Here is a 26263-nt window from a genome sequence, read left to right as displayed (position 1 = left end):
TCCGTAGCTTAACGCGGATAGCGGACACCTGTTTTTTTATTGTGTGTGTAAAATAACGGCGACGAAAACTGCACAGCAGTTTTCGCCTACCTATCTTACGTCGCCTACCTATCTTACGTCTGCGAGAGGCCTAGCGACGCCGTCGGCAACAACGCGGTATACCGGCGGGGCGGCGCGGTTCTTCGCCGGTGTCGCTGAATGTGTGCTGCTGAAGCGTTCGTGCACGGCCGCTCGTGGTTCGTGTACGATTAGGTGCATTTTACAGACTCACGCACTGTACGGCTAAGGCGGATACATCCCATGCGACAGAGTGCCAGCTGATAATCAAAATTTGCTAATTAAAAATGCGTTGAATATTAGGCGGGTTTATAGTAAAAGACGGGTGTACATCAGTAGTATCTATAAGCCCACCACAAATATACACGTACGCCATGAATGTTTGGTGCATAATTACGCGGAAAAGGAGTGTCCCATCCGAGCTACATTGGAGGTCAAGATGTGGTGCCTATATATACTCGGTGACCAAAGTTTGGTTGTGAAGCGCGGGTGGCGAGCGGTTGTCAGTGTGAGTGTTGTATTACGTTGCGAATGTTGTGTGCATGTTTGTGTACGTGTGATCGAGTTTGCGTGTTTCGATGCTAATTTAATTAAAGATTCTTTGGTGCATGGTGCGACAGCGAAAAGCATTTTTTTTCGATGGTTATAAAAAAATTTATTCCCATACTAACCTGAAAAAGCTCCCATATGGTTGTAAACAAATACTCCCCTCAGTCCATCCAAAACCTCCGTCCTTAAGGGGGGTAAATTTTTTACTCCCCTGGACGGAGTATATAAAACCCCCATCGGGGCGTGCGCTAGAGGACAAGTCCATTTACTCCAATCTCGGCTTTCTTTTGCTTACAGTGTACAAAAGCGGCAAGTCCTCAAAGTGGTCCCATGGTCACTATTTTCTCGCACGCGCAATGCCGTCTTTGTCCGCGATTGTAGCGCCCATTGCACAGCCTCCGAAATAGACGCCCGCGTGTCACAATTCTCGGAATCTGCGTAGCACACGAAATAGCACCCACATGGGAATAACGTACGGTCGCAAAGTGTAGAGCGCGTGGCTCGATCACACGCACAATGTCGCGACCAGGTGTATATACGGTCCGATAACCGATGGCGGCTGCAGTGTACAACGTCTTGTCCTTCTTCAATACATGAAGGAGCTACCTGGCGACGATGACGAATGCGCAACGGAAGATTGAGTACGTTCATTTCATCGAATTGGATCGGACGGCTGAGTAGGATCATTTCACCGAATCGGATCGAACCTTTCCATTCCGTATATACCGCCATCTGGAGTTCAATAGTGAAATTTACGGGTTCGGTTCCCTCCATCCTTGCTTATAGCGGTGTACGTAGCAGCACTGCCGAACGTCGCGCTTCTTCAGGGCACATATAATCTTTCTGAATGTCTCGGAAGAAACAAAATTAAACAGAAAAAGGTCGAGACCTTTCCGTCACACACCTCTGTCACTCGAATATTTGACCCGGAAGCCAACGAACCGTGCGGCATGTGTCGCGAAACGTGGGAAGCTAACGCGGAATGCGGACAAACTGGAGCGTGAGGCGCACCATCTCTGCGGCGTGCCCGGTTCTTCTCGTCCCCGTTATCGTAAAGCGTATCGCACGCACGAAAGGTATGATGACACTGGACGCAGCAGAGGCGCCGATAGGTGTATACTATTCTCCACCGACGCATTCCGCAGCTTCGAAAGGAGTCTACAGACGGCATCTTATAAATAGTCCAGAGAAGATGGAAGCTGTCGACTACGACGCTTACGCTATAATGATGACGGAAGTGAGAAACAGTGCGGCTTTTATAACACCATCACAATTAGGACGAAACCGACAATCCCAGTAACGATCGATCAGCTTATCGCTAATGACGACTGGTTTCCAGTTCAAGAGGGACAGAGAGAAAGAGGAAACGCGACAAATGACGGCAACAGTGATGCATTGAGCTTATTTCGAGATCGTCACCACGCATACGCGGGGTTCCTCCTTCTAACGATAACGTAATACTCCAGGAATCAAAATCAACGTTAACACAACCACTAGCACCGTCCTCCTCTTAATTGAGTATACACTTCGAAATTAGTGCCTGAGTTCAAAAATTTCCAATTATCTAGTTATACAACAAATACGTATATAGATAAGGAAGTGAACTGGGGGACAGCTATCGCAGTAGTTCGATTGCACGCGCCATACGGGAGGCCCGTGCTTTCCGATGACACGGACAGCAAGCTTTGCTCTTGTGCCCCCCTTTTTTTTTATTAGATGTGTTTAGGGAGAGGTTGGTGCCTATACATGGCTCCGGCTACTCCTCTTCCCTTACTTATTAATTAGCGTCACGAACTTATAAATAAAAGTACACTCACTCACGGCAATGTCCATTTAAAAGGAATGTTCATACGTCATGCATAATGTCCACGTGATGACAACAATGTCCACACACAAGACACACAAGAATCGTTTGCACTTTGCCGAAGAGTTCAACCCACAGTGCCACAGTCCTTTGTATAGTGCGATCACATCACATAAAAGTCACTGGGCATTGCCCACACTTTAAACACATTTTAAACACAGCTGTCTTTAATCACAAGAGGCAACGCGAAACATGTGACTAGAAGTATCTGAATGTGAAGAATAATTGCAAATGTCAATCAATATGTTTTTGATATTCCCGACTCTTCTAAAAACTGTACTAGGACGCGTGCAGCAATGTTTTGAAGAGTTTCAGTTGGCCATGGACCCAATACCTTTGCTAATGATAGCGGCCGTCTGTCCAATCTGTTTAGTGTTTGTAAGAATTTTTTACGGGGAACAGCATAATTTTTGCAGTGTAGAAGGAGGTGTGCCCTTTCGTTTAACATTTGGTTATTACTTGAACGTCTTTATTAAAGAAACGGTCAATTCCCCCTATGGCTTTCCTCGCTTAAAGCCTGCCCGCCTCGCATGATAGCATCCTGCAAAGGCACGTAAAATTGTGCCGCTTGAGCGTGGTATCTAAAGATCCGTACCGTATTTTATTATCTTCGGCATTGGCTCCGACGTCGTCCTTATCGTTAGGACCGGCCATTCGACGAAAGCCTTGATCAGAATGGATAAGCATGAATGCGCGCGTACGCACGCACACACAACGTTACAAAAAAAAGCCGGCAGATCCCACGCATTGTGGGAATCGATGTAATGCGAAGCAGCCAGCAAAGAGCTGCATACATCGTCTTGTATGTCATTGAGAAAAATGCGTGTCATGGTTTTCATGTTAACTCCTATTATTTATGTTCGTCACACAGTAACGTCGCGCAATACCAACTTCGGGGTCGATCAAGCTAGAGAAACGGCCGCCAGCGTTCCATAAGCGTGGCACGCAAGTCATGCTGTTCATGACATACGTGTCATGACTTTCATGTTAACTCGTGTTATTTATGTTCCTCACACGGTCACGCCGCAAGATACCAATTTTAGTGTATATCAAGCTATAGCGAAACGGCCGCCAGCACCCCATGAGCGTACACGTAAGTCATGCTGTACATGACATGCGTGTCATGATTTTCATGTTAACTCGTGTTTTTATGTTCGTCACACAGTCACGTCGCGCAAAACCAATTCCCAGGTAGATCAAGCTAGCGAAACGGCCGCCAGCGCGCCATGATCGTTGCACGTAAGTCATGCTGTACATGACATGCGTGTCATTATTTTCATGTTAACTCGTGTTATTATGTTCGTCACATAGTCACGTCGCGCAATACCAATTTCGGGGTAGATCAAGCTAGCGAAGCGGCCGCCAGCGCCCCATGAGCGTGGCACGTAAGTCATGCTGTACATGACATGCGTGTCATGATTTTCATGTTAACTCGTGTTTTTATGTTCGTCACACAGTCACGTCGCGCAAAACCAATTCCCAGGTAGATCAAGCTAGCGAAACGGCCGCCAGCGCGCCATGATCGTTGCACGTAAGTCATGCTGTACATGACATGCGTGTCATTATTTTCATGTTAACTCGTGTTATTATGTTCGTCACATAGTCACGTCGCGCAATACCAATTTCGGGGTAGATCAAGCTAGCGAAGCGGCCGCCAGCGCCCCATGAGCGTGGCACGTAAGTCATGCTGTACATGACATGCGTGTCATCGTTTTCATGTTAACTCGTGTTATTTATGTTCGTTACACAGTCACGTCACGCAATACCAATTTCGGAGTAGGTCAAGGTAGCGAAACCACCGCCAGCGCCCCATGAGCGTGGCACGTAAGTCATGCTGTACATGACATGCGTGTCATGATTTTCATGTTAACTCGTGTTATTTATGTTCGTTACACAGTCACGTCACAAGATACCAATTTTGGTGTAGCTGCATACATCATCTTGTATGTCATTGAGAAAAATGCGTGTCATGGTTTTCACGTTAACTCCTATTATTTATGTTCGTCACACAGTAACGTCGCGCAATACCAACTTCGGGGTCGATCAAGCTAGAGAAACGGCCGCCAGCGCCCCATGAGCGTGGCACGCAAGTCATGCTGTACATGACATACGTGTCATGACTTTCATGTTAACTCGTGTTATTTAGGTTCCTCACACGGTCACGCCGCAAGATACCAATTTTAGTGTATATCAAGCTAGCGAAACGGCCGCCAGCCCCCCATGAGCGTGGCACGTAAGTCATGCTGTACATGACATGCGTGTCATGATTTTCATGTTAACTCGTGTTTTTATGTTCGTCACACAGTCACGTCGCGCAAAACCAATTCCCAGGTAGATCAAGCTAGCGAAACGGCCGCCAGCGCGCCATGATCGTTGCACGTAAGTCATGCTGTACATGACATGCGTGTCATTATTTTCATGTTAACTCGTGTTATTATGTTCGTCACATAGTCACGTCGCGCAATACCAATTTCGGGGTAGATCAAGCTAGCGAAGCGGCCGCCAGCGCCCCATGAGCGTGGCACGTAAGTCATGCTGTACGTGACATGCGTGTCATGATTTTCTTGTTAACTCGTGTTTTTATGTTCGCCACACAGTCACGTCGCGCAATACCAATTTCGGGGTAGAGCAAGCTAGCGAAATGGCCGCCAGCGCCCCATGATCGCGGCACGTAAGTCATGCTGTACATGACATGCGTGTCATGATTTTCATGTTAACTCGTGTTATTTATGTTCGTTACACAGTCACGTCACAAGATACCAATTTTGGTGTATATAAATCTAGCGAAACCGCCGCCAGCGCCCCATGAGCGTGGCACGTAAGTCGTGCTGTACATGACATGCGTGTCATAATTTTCATGTTAACTCGTGTTTTTATGTTCGTCACACAGTCACGTCGCGCAATACCAATTTCGGGGTAGATGAAGCTAGCGAAGCGGCCGCCAGCGCCCCATGAGCGTGGCACGTAAGTCATGCTGTACGTGACATGCGTGTCATGATTTTCATGTTAACTCGTGTTTTTATGTTCGTCACACAGTAACGTCGCGCAATACCAACTTCGGGGTCGATCAAGCTAGAGAAACGGCCGCCAGCGCCCCATGAGCGTGGCACGCAAGTCATGCTGTACATGACATACGTGTCATGACTTTCATGTTAACTCGTGTTATTTATGTTCCTCACACGGTCACGCCGCAAGATACCAATTTTAGTGTATATCAAGCTAGCGAAACGGCCGCCAGCACCCCATGAGCGTGGCACGTAAGTCATGCTGTACATGACATGCGTGTCATGATTTTCATGTTAACTCGTGTTATTATGTTCGTCACATAGTCACGTCGCGCAATACCAATTTCGGTGTAGATCAGGCTAGCGAAGCGGCCGCCAGCGCCCCATGAGCGTGGCACGTAAGTCATGCTGTACGTGACATGCGTGTCATGATTTTCATGTTAACTTGTGTTTTTATGTTCGCCACACAGTCACGTCGCGCAATACCAATTTCGGGGTAGAGCAAGCTAGCGAAATGGCCGCCAGCGCCCCATGAGCGTGGCACGTAAGTCATGCTGTACATGACATGCGTGTCATGATTTTCATGTTAACTCGTGTTATTTATGTTCGTTACAGAGTCACGTCACAAGATACCAATTTTGGTGTATATAAATCTAGCGAAACCGCCGCCAGCGCCCCATGAGCGTGGCACGTAAGTCATGCTGTACATGACATGCGTGTCATGATTTTCATGTTAACTCGTGTTATTTATGTTCGTTACACAGTCACGTCACAAGATACCGATTTTGGTGTATATAAATCTAGCGAAACCGCCGCCAGCGCCCCATGAGCGTGGCACGTAAGTCATGCTGTACATGACATGCGTGTCATGATTGTCATGTTAACTCGTGTTTTTATGTTCGTCACACAGTCACGTCGCGCAATACCAATTTCGGGGTAGATCAAGCTAGCGAAAGTGCCGCCAGCGCCCCATGAGCGTGCCACGTAAGTCATGCTGTACATGACATGCGTGTCATGATTTTCATGTTAACTCGAGTTTTTATGTTCGTCATACAGTCACGTCGCGCAATACCAATTTCGGGGTAGATCAAGCTAGCGAAACTGCCGCCAGCGCCCCATGAGCGTGCCACGTAAGTCATGCTGTACATGACATGCGTGTCATGATTTTCATGTTATCTCGTGTTATTTATGTTCGTTACACGTTCACGTCGCAAGATACCAATTTTGGTGTATATAAAGCTAGCGAAACGGCCGCCAGCGCACCATGAGCGTGGCACGTAAGTCATGCTGTGCATGACATGCGTGTCATGATTTTCATGTTAACTCGTGTTATTTATGTTCGTCACGCAGTCACGTCGCAAGATACCAATTTTGGTGTATATAAAACTAGCGAAACGGCCGCCAGCGCACCATGAGCGTAGCATGTAAATCATGCTGTACATGACATGCGTGTCACGATTTTCATGTTATGACTTGTCATTTATGTTCGTCATACAGTCATGTTACGCCATACCAATTTTGGTGCACATTCGATGAACCAAGCGACCAGGAGAGCACAAAGTCGTAGGCGGCTCGATAGATAGATAGATAGATAGATAGATAGATAGATAGATAGATAGATAGATAGATAGATAGATAGATAGATAGATAGATAGATAGATAGATAGATAGATAGATAGATAGATAGATAGATAGATAGATAGATTAGATAGATAGATACGCTCAAAGTCGCAGAAGTTCGCTAAGAAATGCTTCGCATTTAAAAAGCAAGCGCTTCCAATTTCATCAATTCATCCATATCTTCGCGTGTACGTTCGATCGATCGTATTTCGCGACCCCCATTTCTCTTCCAAATAAGATAAAAACGCACAAAGATAACATATTAAAATTCCTATATCAGCTCCAGACATCACCTCATATATGCACGCGTGGTTGCGACGCGTGTGCCAAGTGCGACGACGGATACACAGCGACACATGTACACCTGAATAAAACTCATTACGCATTTGCAAATATCGTAAAAACGCCTATCTATTTATCCACGCGGGCGTTTCATTTCCGTTCAGTAAAGAACACACGTACAAAGACAGATGCGGCTTTAGGGCACGAGCAGCTGCATGCAGCAACCCGTTGGCAAACGAAGCGAGCGAAATTCGAGTCATCGGCACGCGCGCGCACACACTCCGGATGTGCTGCTTCGCCTTCGTTTCTTTCATTTATTAGCCGATGTCATGCTTTAATTATTATTTTTTTTTGCAAGTCTCTCCTTTAGCACTGACGCACACAGCGAATCGCAAAACCGGCGCCGGGATTCCACGAAACGCACGCGCGGTGGACCTGAAAGCGGCGCTGTTCAATGAAAGACTCAAAAACCGCGCTGACATAAGAGCAGTGCACACAACACGCACGTACGCGTAAGCACATGTATGTCGTCGTCCATCGGTATACAGCGGTATCTCGGCAGCTGCGAGCCCTCGTAATCCGACTAGGAGCGAGCGGGCATTTTTTGTTCTCTTCGGGCAACTTGCCAGCAGATCTTCGCATTCCGTTGAAGGCTCGCGAAAAAAAAAAAAAAAAAAAAAAAAGCGAACTATCCACAGCCGTCCGGACGCGCGACAACAGGTTCGTGGAAAAAGAAACGAACGAAGCCGCCTCACTGGCTATGGTGTAGAGAGAGAGAGAGAGAGAGAGAAGGAGAGAGCACAAGGCAATGATAGCGACACACTGCAGTATTCATGTTCATGAGCTCGCGTGCTTCTATGTAGAAGTGCCTCAATGAAATAGATCTCAATTCGGTCACATCGGCCAGCTTACTTGAAGAAGGTGTGCGCGCTATACTTTCGCAGACGAACTGTTAGAGCTAATAACCTTGAAGTTATTACCTTTGGCACCACGTATACTTCCCTAATATGCGAAGTGAAACCAAGGGGTGGTGAATGACGTTTACGTAAGAGAAATTCTCGCTTAGCGCCGGATTCGAGAAACCTTTTTCTCAAAATCTTCACCGAAACGCATTTACGCTCCAGTTTACCCCCTTTTTTTTTCTAGCACTGTGAAAAATGGAGCGTTGATAAGTGTCAAGAAGCGAACACGCGCATTGTTGTCGTGATGTAAGAAGACGACGTGACACATCTATTTTAGTACGAAACCTCAGCGAGTACACAGAATCGCAAGTATATACACGAAACCCAATCACCGATATTGTTGTTGTTGTTGTTCAAATTAGGTGACATACTGTCAAGGACAAAAAGGATGAGAAACTGAGTAAATGCTGCAGAAACCATCGGCGCGCATATGAAGGTCAGAACCACTATAAGCTCGCCTTGCGCTCTCGAGTAGGAGAAAACCTAAAGTCAAGGCAACTATATCGAGCAATAAAACATGCACTCACGCGTTTCACTCACACGGTCAAGAAGAAGGGAACAGTCTCACACGCTGACCATAGGTAATGATGAGGACCAAGTATTAACTGTAAACATGTTTTTTACGCGCAGCTCGCGAAGGGGAATGCCCGAAGCGCGACTTCATAAACAAAACAAAGAAAAAAAAGTTTGGGGCGGCTACGCACTAGTGGTGTTGCCCTCCTCATTACCCTACCCCTCAATCTCACTTCCCTTTCCCACGCCTTGTTATACTAAACTCTGCAAGTCTATGCCATGCTTTACCCTCTCACCCTCATCATTTCTCTCCTCCTCATCCGCACTTACGTTTCCCACCCCTTGCCCATACTATACATGGCTATGCTTGCTCTCTTTTTCTATCCCTGTTTGTGCCTGTTTCTTTCTGTCTATTTCTCTATCTGTCTTGCTATCTTTTTCCTCTTTCTTCACTTTCTTTCTCTCTACTTCTGTCTTTCTCTTCTAATCTCTAGAAGAACTCGTTCCTGGACCAGTTGGTGCCCAAGTTTGCACATTAGAGGGGAAGGAGTCCGCCTGTGCCAGTGACACATCAATTGTGCTATATGGATCTGAGCTATTCTTTTTTTTTTAATAGGCAGCCTTTGTGACACGTCTGACGTAACTCTCTCACGCATCTGCGCATGCTCGGAAGTTTTCTTGGTTTGCGGTCTTTGCTGTCAATAAACAGTTGGTATAGTTTGGCGCTCACCCGTCTCTTTATCTGTCCTATCTCCATGTTTCACGCATTGAGCTAGAAATAACATGTTTATCACTCTTTCTATTTCTTTCCGTCTCTGTACTCGTCGTTGCGCCCGCCAGAGTTATTGCATCCCACGCCGGACAAATATGCGTAAGTGTTCTGGGAGCGAAGCAGAAGATGAAGATATCGCGTGCCGGTTCACGATGATGATAGTTTCAGGTCACGCCACGTGGCATAGCGAAACGTGCGACCACTGTTAACAGGAATAAGCTCACGGCCCAGTGTCACGTACAGAAAAATATGTGCCAGGAATGCGTGTATACCTATACATGAAGATAAACGAAAGGTCACGGCGAAACACCCTGCCGAGGTTCGCTTGTTTCTTATCTGCCGTGGGACGACGCATAACACGTGGAATGCGGGTCGAGTGCACGCGCAAAAGCAGCACGCACTCAGCCGCACTGCCCGCTCCACGCAAATTATGTACGCAGATATACAGCCATCAATACATCCGCTTGACAGGCAGCACATGCCCGTATCAAGAGCAAGTACTTAAGTGCCTCCACCCCTAATTATAGCTCCCATAAAAGAAAGAAACTAGCTCACCACAATCGATAACTTGCATCCGGTTGCTGGCATTCAACGCCGGTCATTAGAACGTCCGGGTTTTCTTTATTTTTTATACATGTTAGATCATACCATACGCCCGCTTTAGCGAGATAGAGTAAAAAAAATGAGAAAGGCGGCGTAAAGGTTTTATTGGATCTACATAGAAAAAGTACACGACGACGCTCTCTAAGAAAAAGCTGGACAGGTTGCCATCGCGAAAGGCTTATCATGCTGATCCAGATAAAAGATGACCGTATAACGCGGAGTAGTCTATCCACTGTCGCAACGCTAACTTGGCTGAGATAAAGAACCCTGATTCGACCCTTTCTCGAAGTTTGTCGTTGTTTCCCCAAGAAGCATCTCGATCCTCTCGAGGACAATTGGCCACCCTGTACTTAACGGACAATGCGCATAAGCATACGAATAAGCGAAACAAAAGTAACCACTACGATAACCACAGCCACTGGAAAGTAAGTATAGGAATGAAATGCGATACAAATGAATCACATCAAGCCAATTCTCATTAAAATCATATATAACTATAGAAGAAACTTATAAACTTACAACGAAAAAATGTTTCCTGTAGTGCGCTTTCTAAAGAGATATTCGTCTCCAGCGTTATTTCAATGCTCCTGCCAAAGTGGTCGCGAAACGAAGTTATGCCTCATCTTATTGGGTAAAGTACTCAACAACGCGCTCGACAAGGGCTATAATTCAGTGTGCCGGCGAAAACACCGCAGCATCTTTCGAGAAGCCTTCAAGCCCCTCTGCCCCGTGTAAATAGCACAGTCCAATATAAAAGGCAGCATTTTGTCAGCACAGGAGCAACAACGGTTCAAGCTCGTTTTACCTTTGTTACATCAGGTATTCGTTATAAACATATATTCCTTGCATACCAATACAGCTTCAAAATATTTTGCAATTACTTCGCAACGAATGATAATTCACGTGACCGAACGAACACGAATATAACAAAATGTCAGACCTAGCGAAGGAAATGTAAAACAAAATTTTGAAATTTGTCGTCAAACAATACAACGAATACACAGTGTTCCTAAAAAAAAAAAAAAAAAAAACGAGCATTTATTCAACCATACTGCCTTGTTTTTCAGCATGTGTTGGGCTCTCCGTCTACATGCGGGGTTTGGCTTAGAGCAGTTTAACGCGAACGCGTTATTTTACAGTACGTACATAGGTTGGTGAAAGCGCGTACTCGGTCTCGGCGTCCGCAAAATCCGTGCCCGGAAAGCACGTGACATCTCTCACCGGATCTGACGCCGGGCGCCAATAGCTGCCGTGGCAACCAATTGAAGCTCTGGAGTGCGAGAGGGCAATCCCCGTGGCAGAAGGGCAAGTCTCGACTAGAAGGGAGTACATCGTTGTCCGCCGTATCAGTTGGCCTTCAACTTCTGTGGAGGAAGCTTCGCAGCAGGCGTGCATATTACTTTTGCAACACGTGGACGTCGATTGGTGTTCGATGAGGCTTAGCGTCGATATCGGTAGAACACTCGTCGACGTTGTGATGGATACTGCCTCGACGATGAAATGGAAGAGGACGTGTAAATGGTTGTCGACGCCACTTTGATTGTACCAAGTGATGTAAACAAACCCAATTCGGCTTCTCGCACTGCCTGATTCTTCATAACACGTCTTGGCAACACGCCGTTGCAGCACCTCTTCGAAGCACCAACCTAAAGAAAACGTTTCCGTCCAGGTACAAGATCTGGGGCCATGGGCCTGCGCGTGACAGTTCCGAAATACAACGAAAGCGCTGTTGTGATTTCTTAAGGATACCGGCCTGATTGACCGTCTGTGATGTCGCGTGCGGAACTGATGTTACGTCAGCTGCATCAGTGTACCTTTCTCTCCTGCTCCTTTCTTCCCCTTCCCTCTTCCCCAGTGCAGGGTAGCCTGTCGAGCTCAGCCCTGGTTAACCTCCCTGCCTTTCGTTTGTCCTTCTTCTCTTCCTCCTCTCCTAAGCAAAAGAAGCGCTTTCGTGTTATCGTCTCACAAGAATATGCTTAGGGGCTCTCTAATCTGAATACCTTTTTAGGTCAGTTTAATCCATCCAACACTTTTGAGCTATGGGAAACACAGCTCGCCAGCTCTGACCCGGAGGTACTATAGCGATTCTGGGTCACGTAAGGCAGGCGGCAGCAGACAGTGGATACCTGGACTTGGGACCCCACCCGTCGAGCTCACGACCCCTCATTCCTAATCCTTATCAATAAAGTTCTTCTTCTTTACTGTAATTTTTCACTTGCAATTCCAAATCGGCACATCCCGGCTGTTTTCGGTTCTACTGCGCCGTTGTGCGTTGCAGAGCGTGTATATAAATCACCTAGACACATAGACCCCTTAGTAATATCCGCATAATGTAATCCACTCGCTTGCCCGTCATCACCGTCATGTAGACCAGGTATACGCCACGCCCTCGTCACACCCCTGAACGCAGTAGATAGTATAGCGCACGTGTGTATTTACGCGGGTAACCGAGTCAGCAGCAGTGTCTTAGGGCGAGGCGGAACCTATCCGTAGCGGAATCGGAGTCGCCGATCAGGGGAGCGCGACGAGAAATGGACTTCCAGATCCGTTCGCGCGCACGCTCATCGTTTTCACTTCCGGCCATCGCTTCGTCAGTTTCCGCCGCGGACGCAGCCACCACCCGCGCTCGCGTTATCAACATCTACGCCGCAACGGTATAAAGTGCGTAAAAAAAAAAAAAAAAAAAAAAAACCACCGACACGTACATACGCACGAGAAAGAAAGAAAAAGAAAAAGGAAAGAAATGTTCAAGCGAAACTTATCGCGTCGATTTTCGAGGTTCCCGCGAAGACCTGATATAGGAAGTTCTCGGTTTCACGTTGCATTATACGTATACCTTTAGCGGATACGGGGATATCTACCAGAGAGATCTGTTCGATCAAATACGGTGCAAAACCCGCACGCGCAACTCCGGTTTGTGCTCCTGTGCTTTATTATGAAGGCTGCAGCATTCAGATCGATGTCACGTGTGCGTTTCTAATAACGACAGCGTTGCACAGTGACCCTCACTGACATGAAATTATCGCATACGCAGCATTATAGAATGCAACGCTATACATATCGTCACTGTACGCGACTACGTACCGCCTTGAAGGCATGGGCAGCCCTAAACCTAAAACGCACCGTGGAATATGGAATGATTACAAGGCGAAATCGAGCCCCCCGGCATTTTCCAATTCTCGCTCCTTATCCTCACTGGGGAACATATCACCCATTTAATCTACCCCTTCCAATGACATGCTGTAAAGATTGGTACACCTTCAAAGTCATATCCAACAGACTAGTCGCCAAATGTGTTGGGAAGTTTGAGCACCAAACAAGTGCAATCCACAATCAACGGGCCAAGAAGGAGAACAACGCCCTCGCATGTGCAATTTTGCCACAGCTGTAATATACAGCACGCATTATGAGGCCGTAATCTTCAAGGTGCAGTCTAAGATACGTCGTTTCGTACGTTGAAATATATAACGACCGCGAAACTATGTTATATATATATATGTATCAAACCGGGTCAGCGCAAATACAAAGACCCAATCGGTATGAACTTGCGCACCACTTCCACGAATAAAGTGCTGTTTTATTCCCCGAAATTGCCTTCAGCTGTCGGCAGCGACGCCTATCCTGTGCTGAAAGGCCATGTAAAGCATGCGGCGGCGGCTACTCCTTAAAACGATGTTCTAGGCATTTCCGCATTATCTGACTGCACGGTACTCCGCTGCCTCGTATATTCCGACTATGCATTTTGCCTCGCGAAAAGATTTACCGCAAGGTCATATGGAAGCGGTGTTACGTGCTGTATGTTATATGGTGCCGCGCATCAATGTAATGACGTACAAGAAACCACACTATGAACAGAATCTGCTGCACGAGCTCGGTGATGCGTGCGCATGGCGCCATATATACAACAGTTATACAACCTATAACTTATAAGCGCACGACAGCTCGTCGAGCGAAAACAGGGTGAACGAATCCAAGAAGCGCGTTACAGCGTTAAGCGCGTGCATGGAAAGTACGCGTTCTGTATACGCATAACGAAACCCAGCTATAACTAAACACTTAACTAGAACTGGCATGCGTTGAACCCGTCCATATTCGCGCGATATAAATGACCGCGTCCGTCCAAACTCCCCGCAAAAGCTCCTTTTAAACTTGCCTCATCTCGCATTGCGAATATATACCTGGGGCCCCAACCTGCACTGAGTCGGCCGTATAGGATTTTCGTTTACGTGGAAGCCGCGTCTTCCGGAAAAAACGATTTTTGGAATGAACCTTCATTTTTTCTTCCCTTTTATAAAGAATACTGACGTTCCCGGAACAATAGCGAGGAAAGAAATAAAGTGTAGACGCGCTGTATTTTACTTCAGCGCACGGCCATCAAAGCAGACCATCAGCGCTCCACGGAGTCGACCGTGTCATCCTCTCTTCCTCCGCATACGTCTTCCTTCCGGCGGAACCATACGGGCACTTCCGAAGAAAAAAAAAAGGAAGTTGAATTCCTAGAACACGCACGCAAGCTGACGGCGTAACGCTGCCATATAGCAAAGATGGCGCAGACATCATCGTTCACCGGAATATTCCGCGCCCCTCGATCGGCGCTTAATTTTCTTCTTTCCTCGCGATACATTCATGCAGCTAAACGAAGCATATTCTGCTGTTGAAGGAAACGTAAAGAAAATAAATATACATAACGAAACACGTATACATAAACGTTGGAAATTACGTATAGTCAAACTTTCCTCGGAAGCCCGTTATCTTGAGGCTAACTCGGATAGTTTCAGCGCGCCAGAGAAGGAGGTACGAGTTATTCCGAGAAGCGTGTACAAACCTGCAGAAAGTAACGAAATCTGCGAAACGTGTGCGCTTCTCTTTCTCTCTTTATTTCCTGGAGAAGTGCCGGCAGTCACGCTATTCGAGATTGCACTATTATGGGGCTGTACACGCGCACAACCTTAACGTTTGCCGGGAGGGCAGATTGTCTGTTTCTGGGAAGACTTATAGATGTAGTGACTGCGAATTGAATTATTTATGTTAGCATATTACTCCCTCTGGAGGACTGGTCAATTAAGAACAGAGTACTTCGAAATGAAGATAATACAAACTAAATTTGAGAACAGGTAGGTTAGAATCGAGATATAGAAATGGCGATCTAACGAAAACGGATTTACATATAAGCATGATTAAAAAAAAAACAAAAAAATAATCGGAACCACTTTGACAGGAAGAAAGGAGAAACTGTGAAAGAAGGAGACTGAGTCGTCGATTTTTTTTTTGGTAAACGAGGTATGGGAACAGAAACAGCTCTATACGAAATCACGAACTCTTCTATTAAATAAATGCCTGAAGCAAGACTGCTCAGTTTAAGGATGTTAGCATTATAGTTCAACTATTCAAGACTTACAGTGCGGGCTTGCTTCCATTCAAACTTATTTTTAATTGTCAGGAATATCGACAATGGGAATGTTCATCCTCTTATTAATATCACCATCTCCATTTTTCTTTTTTCAAAACTGTTTCGTATGAAGACCTGGAGGCTAGTAATTTGCTCCTGATGTGCACTGCTGATTGTCTGCCTCTTGTTGTGCACTTTCTCAACTTTCTCAACAATTGACGATGTTTTAAAGGTGGAATAATAACAACAACAACAACAACAACAACAACAACAACAACAACAACAACAACAACAACAACAACAACAACAACAATAATAATAATAATAATAATAATAATAATAATAATAATCGATGATCGCACATATAAGCATGAACCGACATCCGGTACATTTGAAACTGTCTGTATAACTCCGCAGCCGCCACCGTCCATGGTATTTCGTCATTTCAGAAGGCGTAGCCACGCACGTAATACAAACGGGACCAAACACACACACACACACACACACACACACACACACACACACACACACACACACACACACACACACACACATTACATACATACATACATACATACATACACATACATACATACATACATACATACATACATACATACATACATACATATACATACATACATACATACATACATACATAGACCAGTCGCCAGGCATAGCAGTCAGTCAGCCCCCACTCATACACAGACAGTCGACACTAGCCGACATGAGCAAGTACTGGCAGTGTGTATAATTACGGTATATCGGCTTCAGATAATTAAGATATACACTGTCTGCCAGAGTGTACGCCCTAGATACGCAAAAAAAAAAAAAAAAAAAAAAAGATGGGAGGTTTGGGGGATCCATTCGATGGCCGCTGCTCTTTTTACGTCCTTGATAAGAGCGTGTGTGCAAAAAAAAAAAAAAAAACCGCTACGTATTAAACGGCAATTTTCCGTGCGGTGCAACGCGCGGCGCATTGTCTCAGTTAATAGACGTCAGCGTCATCGTCGTCGTTTATTATCCTCCCTTCCCTTTTCCCGCTACACAAAGCGCACGAATACCCGTCAGTTCAGGTTATATGGAGACAGGCAAGCGACGCAATCCCGGATTTCTGATTCCGGAAACACAACCGCTTTCCCCATATATACTCGTCTCGGCATGCGTCTCTTCCGCAGAACATCACATTGCTTTTCGCTCCCCGCTAACCGGGTCTAGGCTAACCTGACGAGCCGCGGCCATCTCTTTTCTTGCTCGCGGGAGAAGAGCCGAGCGCGTTGCCAATTCTTCGGGGAATTGCTCCCACGCGAAACATCCGAGAAAGTGCTTCCGAAAAGACTTGGAGCTGGCTCATACCGCGGGCGACGGCTGCGCACCGTTGGTTCTAGAGACATCGATGACCAGCGGGACGGAGAGCTCGATGCCTCAAACACGGGACTCTTTCTAGACCGTGTCAAATTACTGTGCAGCGCGGGCGCTGTACCGTCAGTACATTTTCTGCTCTGTTAACATTCAAGAACAACTGACGTGTACGCCTTTACAAAGAGTAATGCTAATATAATAATTGTAGGGGTTTTACGTCTGAAAACCAGGATATGAATGTGAGAAACGCCGTAGTGGAGGGCTGCGGAAATTTCGACCACCTAGGGTTCCTTAACGTGCACCTATAAATGCTAAGCACACGGGCCTCCAGCATTTCGCCTCCATCGAAACGCGGCGCCGCGGCAGGGATTCGATCACGCGACCTTCGGGTCGGCAGTCGAGCACCATAACAACGAGACCACGGCGGCGGGTAAGATGTCATGCTAGACCCATGCTCTGACTCGTTGTAAAGGAGTCAGTGCACGGAGACAGCATGTACTTAAAGCGTGCCTCGTGCATTAAAATACTTTATCGTTCTCTGTATCGTATCGTTGGTCTCTCTATCTCTTCTTATCCCCTGTAATCGCACACTGTTGGCGACTGCTGCGTAAAATAACGCAGTGTAGCTGGGCGAGCGGTTCTGAAACTAATCGGTGCACTTAGCCGCAGACGTCGCGCGAGCAGTTCCCCAATCGGCGAGCCAAACGAACGGCCATGGACCACCACATTAAGTGAGCTTTGGCCGTCTTCAGCCTTCTCAACCCTCCCAGTCGTCTCAGTTCTCAATGCTACAGTATTTCGTCCGTAGATGGCTGCCAATCAAGCGCACTGCACAATCAAACAGCCGGCACGGTCATTATATGTTCCTTTCTGTCGAAGCCAACGGGCGCATTTCTTGGAACCCAAAGACCAATACTGTGCAGTGATATCCGGCTTGGAAGAATCATGCATACATCTTTAACTTTCAGAAAATCATCCGCACGCAATAAATCTCGGCATGTCCGCTTCACTCGAATGAGCTTTCACTTGAGCGAACTCTGGGCTCCTTTAAGGTGGTTTCCATTTAGTGATTAAAATGTATCGATCGCATCCGCTCTTGGCTGCATACCATCTAACCATTCAGGCGGCAAATTAAATGGGCGCAGATCGCCCGACGAACTTTACGCTTAAGGGTAATTCGATATTTCGAGCCTGAATGAGGCTCGGACTTTATCGGAGCGGAAGTTCGTAGTGAGCTGTCTATATAATCACTCCAATGAACAGCAACGAACTTTGATAAAGTGCACTAGCTCTCAACCAATAACAGATGATAAGCGACGCGAGTTCCTCTTTGCAGTGCATAAGAAATTGCAAAGTTAGCTGATAACACATGCTCCTGCCATCGATATCAGGTAGTTTAACGTTTAGTTTATGAAAGAACGGTACAGCTACCAACAGGTCGGCAAGCTGACTGTTCAGTCGACCCACTCAGACTCAGAACGAGCCGCGAGTCCGAGTGAGTCCGAGTGAGTAATACTTTGGTGAGTTTGAGCCCTAGTGAGCCCTAAGGGCGAAATACATTTCATGAGTGAGTCTGAGCCCAAATAGCTACCTTGCTCAAGTCTGAGTGAGCTCCACGTTTTTTGACGACCTACGCAGCTACGTGACACGTTTTTTTATTTCATATTTTTTTATTTCTTACCTCGATGCCATATCCGCCGCTGTTCCTCGCGTTTCGTATACATCATGTACAATCCTGTAAGAAACTCCTTTGATTAAGCGGCCTGCTTCTGACACACTGGTGATCGGCCCTGAATCTATTGTATATAGCTTTAACGTCGTAGCCACAACTGCCTTTATCGAAAGCCTGGAGCTCAATCGGCGCACGACCGAAGCTGATCCGAAGCCACGTAGTGGGTCTCCGCCCGTCCCGCCTTCGCGCTCCAAATTTCAAAACGGCGAGGGCACAGCCATCCCGTCCCCACACTGGAAAGACTGCGAGCGTTGCGGACTGCGTGGTTTCTGAATCAGCTTCGGTCACACGTCGGTCGAGCTCTGAGACCAGGGCCGCACGCATGCATAACGGAGCGTATATGTTTTGCTCAAAATGTGGGCTTATCTCCATAAGTAGGTCGTGTGTGGATGAAGCTTAAGAGCCCAAGCTATTCGTGACAGCTGAACAAGCCCCAATTCCTAGCTCACTGCATGGATAATTACTGAAGAACAAAACAGTTTTAGCAATAAAAACAAGACTGTATTGCACTCGCTAAAGAATATAGCACCTACACATGAGCTGCAAGAAGTATACTGCCAGAGGAACGCTCTCACAACAGAATTTTTTTTTATCATATTGTGTACATGTTTTGGCGTATACGATAATATAGGTGACGATGTGAGCGGCCCCGTTCTTGGTGATGTTGCGCTCAAACGAAGTGCGAATAGTTTCGATGAAACGACCGAACGATTTCGGCTTATCCGCAGCTCTCACTGTGCGCTGGCGCAGACTTGTATAGGCAGCGACTTGTACGGAGACCCAGTATTTTCTGACGAAAGAAAGGAGTCAGTGCAATCTGAATAACGTCCGAATAGCGGTTGATACCAACAAATGTGTCGCCACCGTCCTTGCTGTTCCAGGATTCTTATACCGGCGCTATAGGAAACCACAGGGTACCACAGAAACGCGTCTCCTCCTATAGTTAGGTCTCCTCGATAGAGGTCTTTGACTCTGGTGTACGTTTCAGTATACGAGCGCGCTGTCGTAATACCGGAATGACTATACAGGGTAGCCAGCCGATCTATAAGAACGCGCTAACCTTCTCTGTCTTTCGATCTATTTCTTCATCCCTAACTACGACTGCTCCGTTTTGCGAGACGCCCATGTCTCATTCAACGGTCAGCTGCGTTCAGTGTGGCAGCGCATAGAGCCCGCCTAAATATCCTTACTCACGAAAACAGTGCTCGATCACGGAACGGAAACGAGAAGGTCAATGTGTTTTTTCGTCGCCACATGCAGGCTCAAAGTACACCGGGTGTAATGTATAGCGAAAAAAAAAAATAAGAAGCCTTTGAAATGTGAAAATGGTAATGCACGATCTGTCTTTACACTCCCCCAATTTCTACAGTGCACTTGCCTTGGCATTTATAGCAAGCACCGTATATAAGCGAAACTCAGAAGTGAACAACGTACAGCGTCTGCTATAATAATGCCGAGGGCCGTATCACGACGACGTTGTTTACAGCAGCGTGACGGACGCGACCTTGTACGCACGCGCTACTGTTTCCGCCCTTGCCGAGGCATATATATAGTATAGAGGCGCAGAGAGTCAAGCTGTTTGTTCTGCTGCGCCCGTGGCAACAGACAGACAGAGAGAGTTCACCGGCGTACCGATCAAGCCCTTTCAGCCTTGGCCGCTTCTTTTCCGTTCCGCAGGCTGATCTCTTCTTCATCGAAGGCGCGCCATCTAGCGGCGTTGATGCGGAAGCTGGGCGAGGGCAAGTGAGTGAATGAGACGCGAAGAAGACGCTATTTCTGCAACTCTTGTGGGAGGCACGGCTAGACGTCTATTGGGAAAAGAAAGGGGAGAGTTAAATATTAGAAAATGCGAGAATGAGGAGGGGAGAGAGCGGAACACTACAGCAATGTGCGGAGCGGGCGTCCGCACGTCTGCTATACATCCATCGATCAAGACACGAAGCGTATAGTTAACTGTCCTAATACATGTGTAAACCGTTAAACATGCAGTCTGTGGAAAGGGAAATACATTGCACAGAGGTAAAGAATAGAACAGATGAGAGTGAGAAGGAGAGCAAGCGGAGCACTATAAAGCAATGTGCGGAGCGGACGTCCGCATGCCTGCTACATCCGTCGACCAAGTGGCGGAGCATAGTTGTCTGTCCTAATACATGTGAAAGCCGTGCAATCTGTGGAAAGGGAGCTAGATTGCATTAGACACATTTGGCGTGCCTTCCGTGCGTTCCCGTTTCGCTCCACATTGGGACGGCGATATAACGTGTGTATGTGAACGCAATAAAGACATCAAGGTATAGTGGCACACACAGAGGTAAGCGGTGCAACATCCGCAAGAAACAGTAAGCGACCACCCGAAGGTAAACGGTGGAAATTGAATTATGCGCCTGTATATGTTCTCGTGTCATCGATGCATTCGACCAGCGCATTGACGATATTGAGACTCGTTGGCCGCAACAGCGGAATAGTATAAGAAAAGTTCGATGACGAGCACGCCGGATATACGGAAAATAAATATTAAAAAATGCCCAAGGAGAAAGACCGAATAAAATGACATGGGGGAGGGCTGGGATTTTCGAAAGACGCGGACAAGAAAAGAAAAAAAAAAAGAGTTCACGCGGTAAAGTGCGAATAAAACGATCTCGCCAATCTCATTGTCTTCGGATTTGAATGCGGGCTTCGGAGATGAAGAGATCGCGCAGGTCAAATCAGGCCGATATCAAGTCGCGCGAAGAAACAAAGACGAAGCGTTATATATGTGGGCAAATATCTCGAGGAAAGCCCTCTTCGTGTATTCCCTGCTCGCGGAACGAGGAGCGCCGAATTACGCATTTCGCTGAGGCGATGGGCTTAGTGATTCCGCCACTGGCGGCGGGTGTAAAAAGAAAATTCAATTAGACCTCACCGCGCTGGGAGACGCAGACGTATACTGTCTGCGTTCTTCGGTCTGCTTCCAACGACGCCAGCAAAGAAAGAAAAAAAAAAATCTCCCGTCTCTTGAAACGCGGCTCCTTGCACGCCGTTTCTCGTTACAGAGTAATCTGCATTCACCGGGGCTGCTCGAAGCCCTTTTGTTGATCCCGTTTTATTCTCACGGCTATCGCGAACGATGCTTTTGAGCTTCACGGGAATGGCGAAGCGCTGCGCCGCGTATGGTATACGCGTGGTTAACCATGCAACGGCCAATGATCGAGGAGGAATAAACTTTTATTAAAGGTTTACCTCTGCCTAAAATAATTTTTCTTCATTGGCCGTTTAGTCTCTGGGCCCAGCTAACTAAACGGTCAATGAGGAAAAATTATTTTAGGCAGCGGTAAACCTTTTGTTTAACTAAAGGTGTCTGAGTGGTAACAATAAGACAACGTGTGCCATTTGTCTGCACACCCTTATGAAACGGTCTGTGTAAGAATATACGGTAACATGAAGGTGAGGCCGCGTTCAAGTTCTCCGCGGTTATGGAATAAATAATATTTATAAAATCGGGCATAGTGAGGACGTAGTAGCGGTTAAGTCGTCGTGACGTGAAACAACAAAAATCTCCAGTATGCAGCTCACATTTATCGTAAATGACAATATACACACGCCCAACGGGAATATGTGCGGACACATCGCTTGATCTCCGTCAACTTATTATCAACGTCAACAGCTAGGCATAACTGACGTTGAGGTGCTTAAGAGATGCTTACACGAATGAGTAGTCATTAAGGTCTGATACGTTGCCAATGATCACAGTAGAAAAGTAAAGACTACCCATGTTTTCATGACCCCTGGCATCCTGGCCCAGGGCACCAGCTGCAATAACCACTGGACAAATAAAGCTTATTCAAATCCAATCCAATCACCGCAATGTCATCACTACACACATATATATATATATATATATATATATATATATATATATATATATATATATATATATATATATATATATATATATATATATATATATATATATATATATATATATATATATAAGCATCCGCGGAACACCACCCTAACACTCTTGATGAGTTTTATTCAGGCCGTGGCTCTTACTCGTTATACCGATATTTCTCTGCATGCGGGTTCGCTATAACGAGGTTCACCGGGTTAAAAGTGCGCAATATGCAACACACTACCGCGCGCCCCTTCGCGCTCATTGGCCACAACCTCTCGACCTCACACTTGGCCGTCCGCGCCCTTGCGCAACCGCTTATCCTTAGCGCGCCGCACATGCAGAGGCCACCAGCGCGGTCGGACTTCCGACTCGTATCAGCGGGACACTGTCACCCGCGTGCTCGCCGATGCGACACGGCCGAGTGACACGGCGAGCCAGTCAGCGGTGGGGCAGAGAACCAGGTCACGTGCGCGCACTGCGTGTCACGAGCAAAACAACGCGATCAACAGAACCCACACACCACATACACTCTGCGTGTATAAGCCTATATACTCGCCTCGACCGTGTATACACTGGCGGCACCACACACACGCACGCACGCACGCACTCATCCACGCGGCCCCGGCCGATCGAATAAAACCGAGCCGCGCACGTTGTTGCGCGAACACGCGCTGTGCCATTCCCACGGTTCAAAGCGCGGCCGGAATTTCCTGCTGGTTTCGTGCGGTCGCGCGTCGCTGACATTCAGATGGCGAAGCGGCCAAGAACGCGACACGCGACAGCGTGCTGCAGGGAACCGCTCCTTCCTTCAATCGGGCTAATGCAACGCTTCCGTGTATACGTACCATAGCAGCGTATATACTGCGTATATAGAGTGAATTGTTAATTGCCCTACACTTCGTCGCTAATAATTAAGGGCGCCACCGCGCAGGAGAAGAAAACACGCCACAGGCGGATGGGGCGTGTTCTGGTGTTTTTCTATGTGGTGGTCCGGTTGTCTTTTTCTCTCTCGTTAAATTATGCACTTACGTAAAAAACAACTAGCAGAAAAGCCCTTCTAGCTGATCTGTCTCTCCGTGTTCATTCTTCGCTTACATCTAGCATTCTTGTTTGTCGATCTCTTTCATTACTATAACTCCACTACAACTGCAGCATCATCCACTGTTTTGCGCACATTTCGTTGAACTACTAGACAAGCGAGCTAGCGATCGAGAAAGAGAGAAAGAAAGAAAGAAAAGCAACAAAGAAAATCCAATCCGTCTCTCTAATCCCACGTGGCGATTTCTGAGAGCGCATCGAAGCGCGCAAAATACGGCATTGTCCGGCGCAGAAGAAAGAGGGAAATAGAGAGTTTTTTTTTTTTTTTTTTTCAATGCACAACTCTTATTCGCCGCGATCATATACGCTGGCAGTATCCGCTTAAAAGTCGGCGTCATGCATCACAGCTTAAAAATGACCGGAACAGAGCTCTTTTCTCGCACCGTCCAAGGCATTATATTCAATACGAAGAAGTGAAAAAAAAAAAAAAAAGACACCCCAATATCGCGGAGCGCGGACGAAACTGCCGAAGCGAACGTAACGAAGACGGAAACGCTCGCTGCGCCGCTCTGCCGCCGTCGATGCACCACGGCTTGCGCGTATCCAGCCATTCTTCGCAGTTGCCGAACACTGACGGCAATGCGAAAAACAGAAGACTTGCCGAAGAGTACGGCGAATTTCCGTATATTCGTTCGACGGAGATCTAATATATCGAAGCGAGCAGCCCGAACAATTCACTGCAGGTGGAAACTTTCCCACGAAGAAAGAGAGGATTGAACTGCGTGCGCGGTGAAAACAAATGTGCTGTTCCGCGCCAGCGCCAGAAAAGTTCGAATGTTCACAGAATGTTACAGGTAAAACGAAGGCGTAATAGTGATATCTTGCTCAGTAGACAGAGTTTAGCTTTAGATATACATCGGACTTTGTTCTTGTTCACAATGTACAGTAAATATCAAAACCCAAATAATTAACGCAGCAGTTAAGAGCCTTGAAATGATGAGAAATAAGGAAAAAAATATACAGTACACTCAATACTAATGCAAAGTATACCCTACGAGATTTGACGATCATAAACATGGAGGTCAAGCATACATATGCCCAAAGTACCTTCTTGAAAGGTTGGCCGATACCTGGTGACGTCACTTTAGTGCAAATAATACAAACGCGTGCAAAGAATTAGCCTATATAGATGACCGGCCACCATGCATTATACAACACTCGCGCCTGGTTTATTGCTATGTCTTCCATTTTTTCGCGCTCGATTTATTTGCGCGGTGGCTTCACCAACTACCATCACGCTCCCGAAGTGTGTGCGTTGGGCCCATTCAATTTAGCTGCGAAGACAAACACGTGACAACGTTTATGCCTTTCACCCGCCAGCACTGTATACTTTCTGCCTCACTGAAGGCACGAACCAAGTTAGTCTCGCGGTAATCTTGCGAAAACTGTAGCTCCGATAAGCGAACCTAATTAATTCTTACCATTGTGCGCGACGGTAACGTTCATGCACGCGTGAAGCTTCGAGCGCCCTTATATATAATCCCTCACAGCTCAACTGTCCCCAGCTCGCGACTGCGTGGATCAGGGGCGTAGCCAGAAATTTTTTTCGGGGGGGGGGGGGGGGGGGTTCAACCATACTTTATGTATGTTCGTGCGTGTGTTTGTATGTGCGCGTGTATTGTACGCAAGCAAAACTGAAAAATTTCGGGGGGGGGGGAGGTTTGAACCACCCCCCCCCCTGGCTACGCCCCTGGCGTGGATGTCTATTTCCAAGTTAGCCGCGTGCCGTCAACACCGCATGCACGGTCGAAAAGAGAGTGTGGCGGCTTCTAATAAAGCCTCTATTCATAACTGCAGCCGTGTCGCTCTTAAAGGGGCCCTGCAACACTTTTTGAGCAGGGTCAAAAAGCGCTGCCAATCGGTAGTCGAGGTTCCCGAGAACACGCGAGCCAAATATTATAGCGAAGCGAGCGGCCTGGAATTTACAATAAATTCTCAAAGTCAGCTGAAAATCGCTCCCTCTTCTCTCGACAAATGATGTATTAGTCCGCAATATATGACGCGATTGTCGGCAGTTCCACCATTGGCTAATGTTATAATCACGATAACACCCTCATTATTACCTTCGTTGTTAATATTGAGTTCAAAAAATTCGGCAGATCCCACGCACTGTGGAAATCGATGTAATGCGAAGCAGCCAGCATGGAGCTGCATACATCGCCTTGTTTGTCTTTAAGCCAAATAAAATCATTCATGCCATGGCATCTAGTCCACCATATATCGCATGTTTGCCATGCACGCATGCATGCACAATCTAGTGTACACCATGCCAATGAAACGCTTATTCTGGTATATAAATGCATGACCTGTCGTTTACGTTCATCACGCACTCGTGTCATGCCATACCAATTTTGGCATATATCACGTTAACAAAACGGCCGGAAGCGCACCATGACAGTGGCATGTAAATCATACCGTGCATGACATGCATAACATGATTCGCATGTTAAGACCTCTCATTTATGTTGTCATACAGTCACATCGCGCAATACCAATTTTGGTGTACATCAAAGGAGCAAAATGGCCGCGAGTGCACCATGAGTAGAGATGTAAATCATGCCATACATGCATGATTATTATGGTT

The sequence above is a fragment of the Rhipicephalus sanguineus genome, chromosome 3 (assembly GCF_013339695.2).
Source record: "Rhipicephalus sanguineus isolate Rsan-2018 chromosome 3, BIME_Rsan_1.4, whole genome shotgun sequence".
NCBI lineage: Eukaryota > Metazoa > Arthropoda > Arachnida > Ixodida > Ixodidae > Rhipicephalus > Rhipicephalus sanguineus.
The sequence above is the reverse complement of the archived record's forward strand: the minus strand, read 5'-3'. Positions refer to the sequence as shown.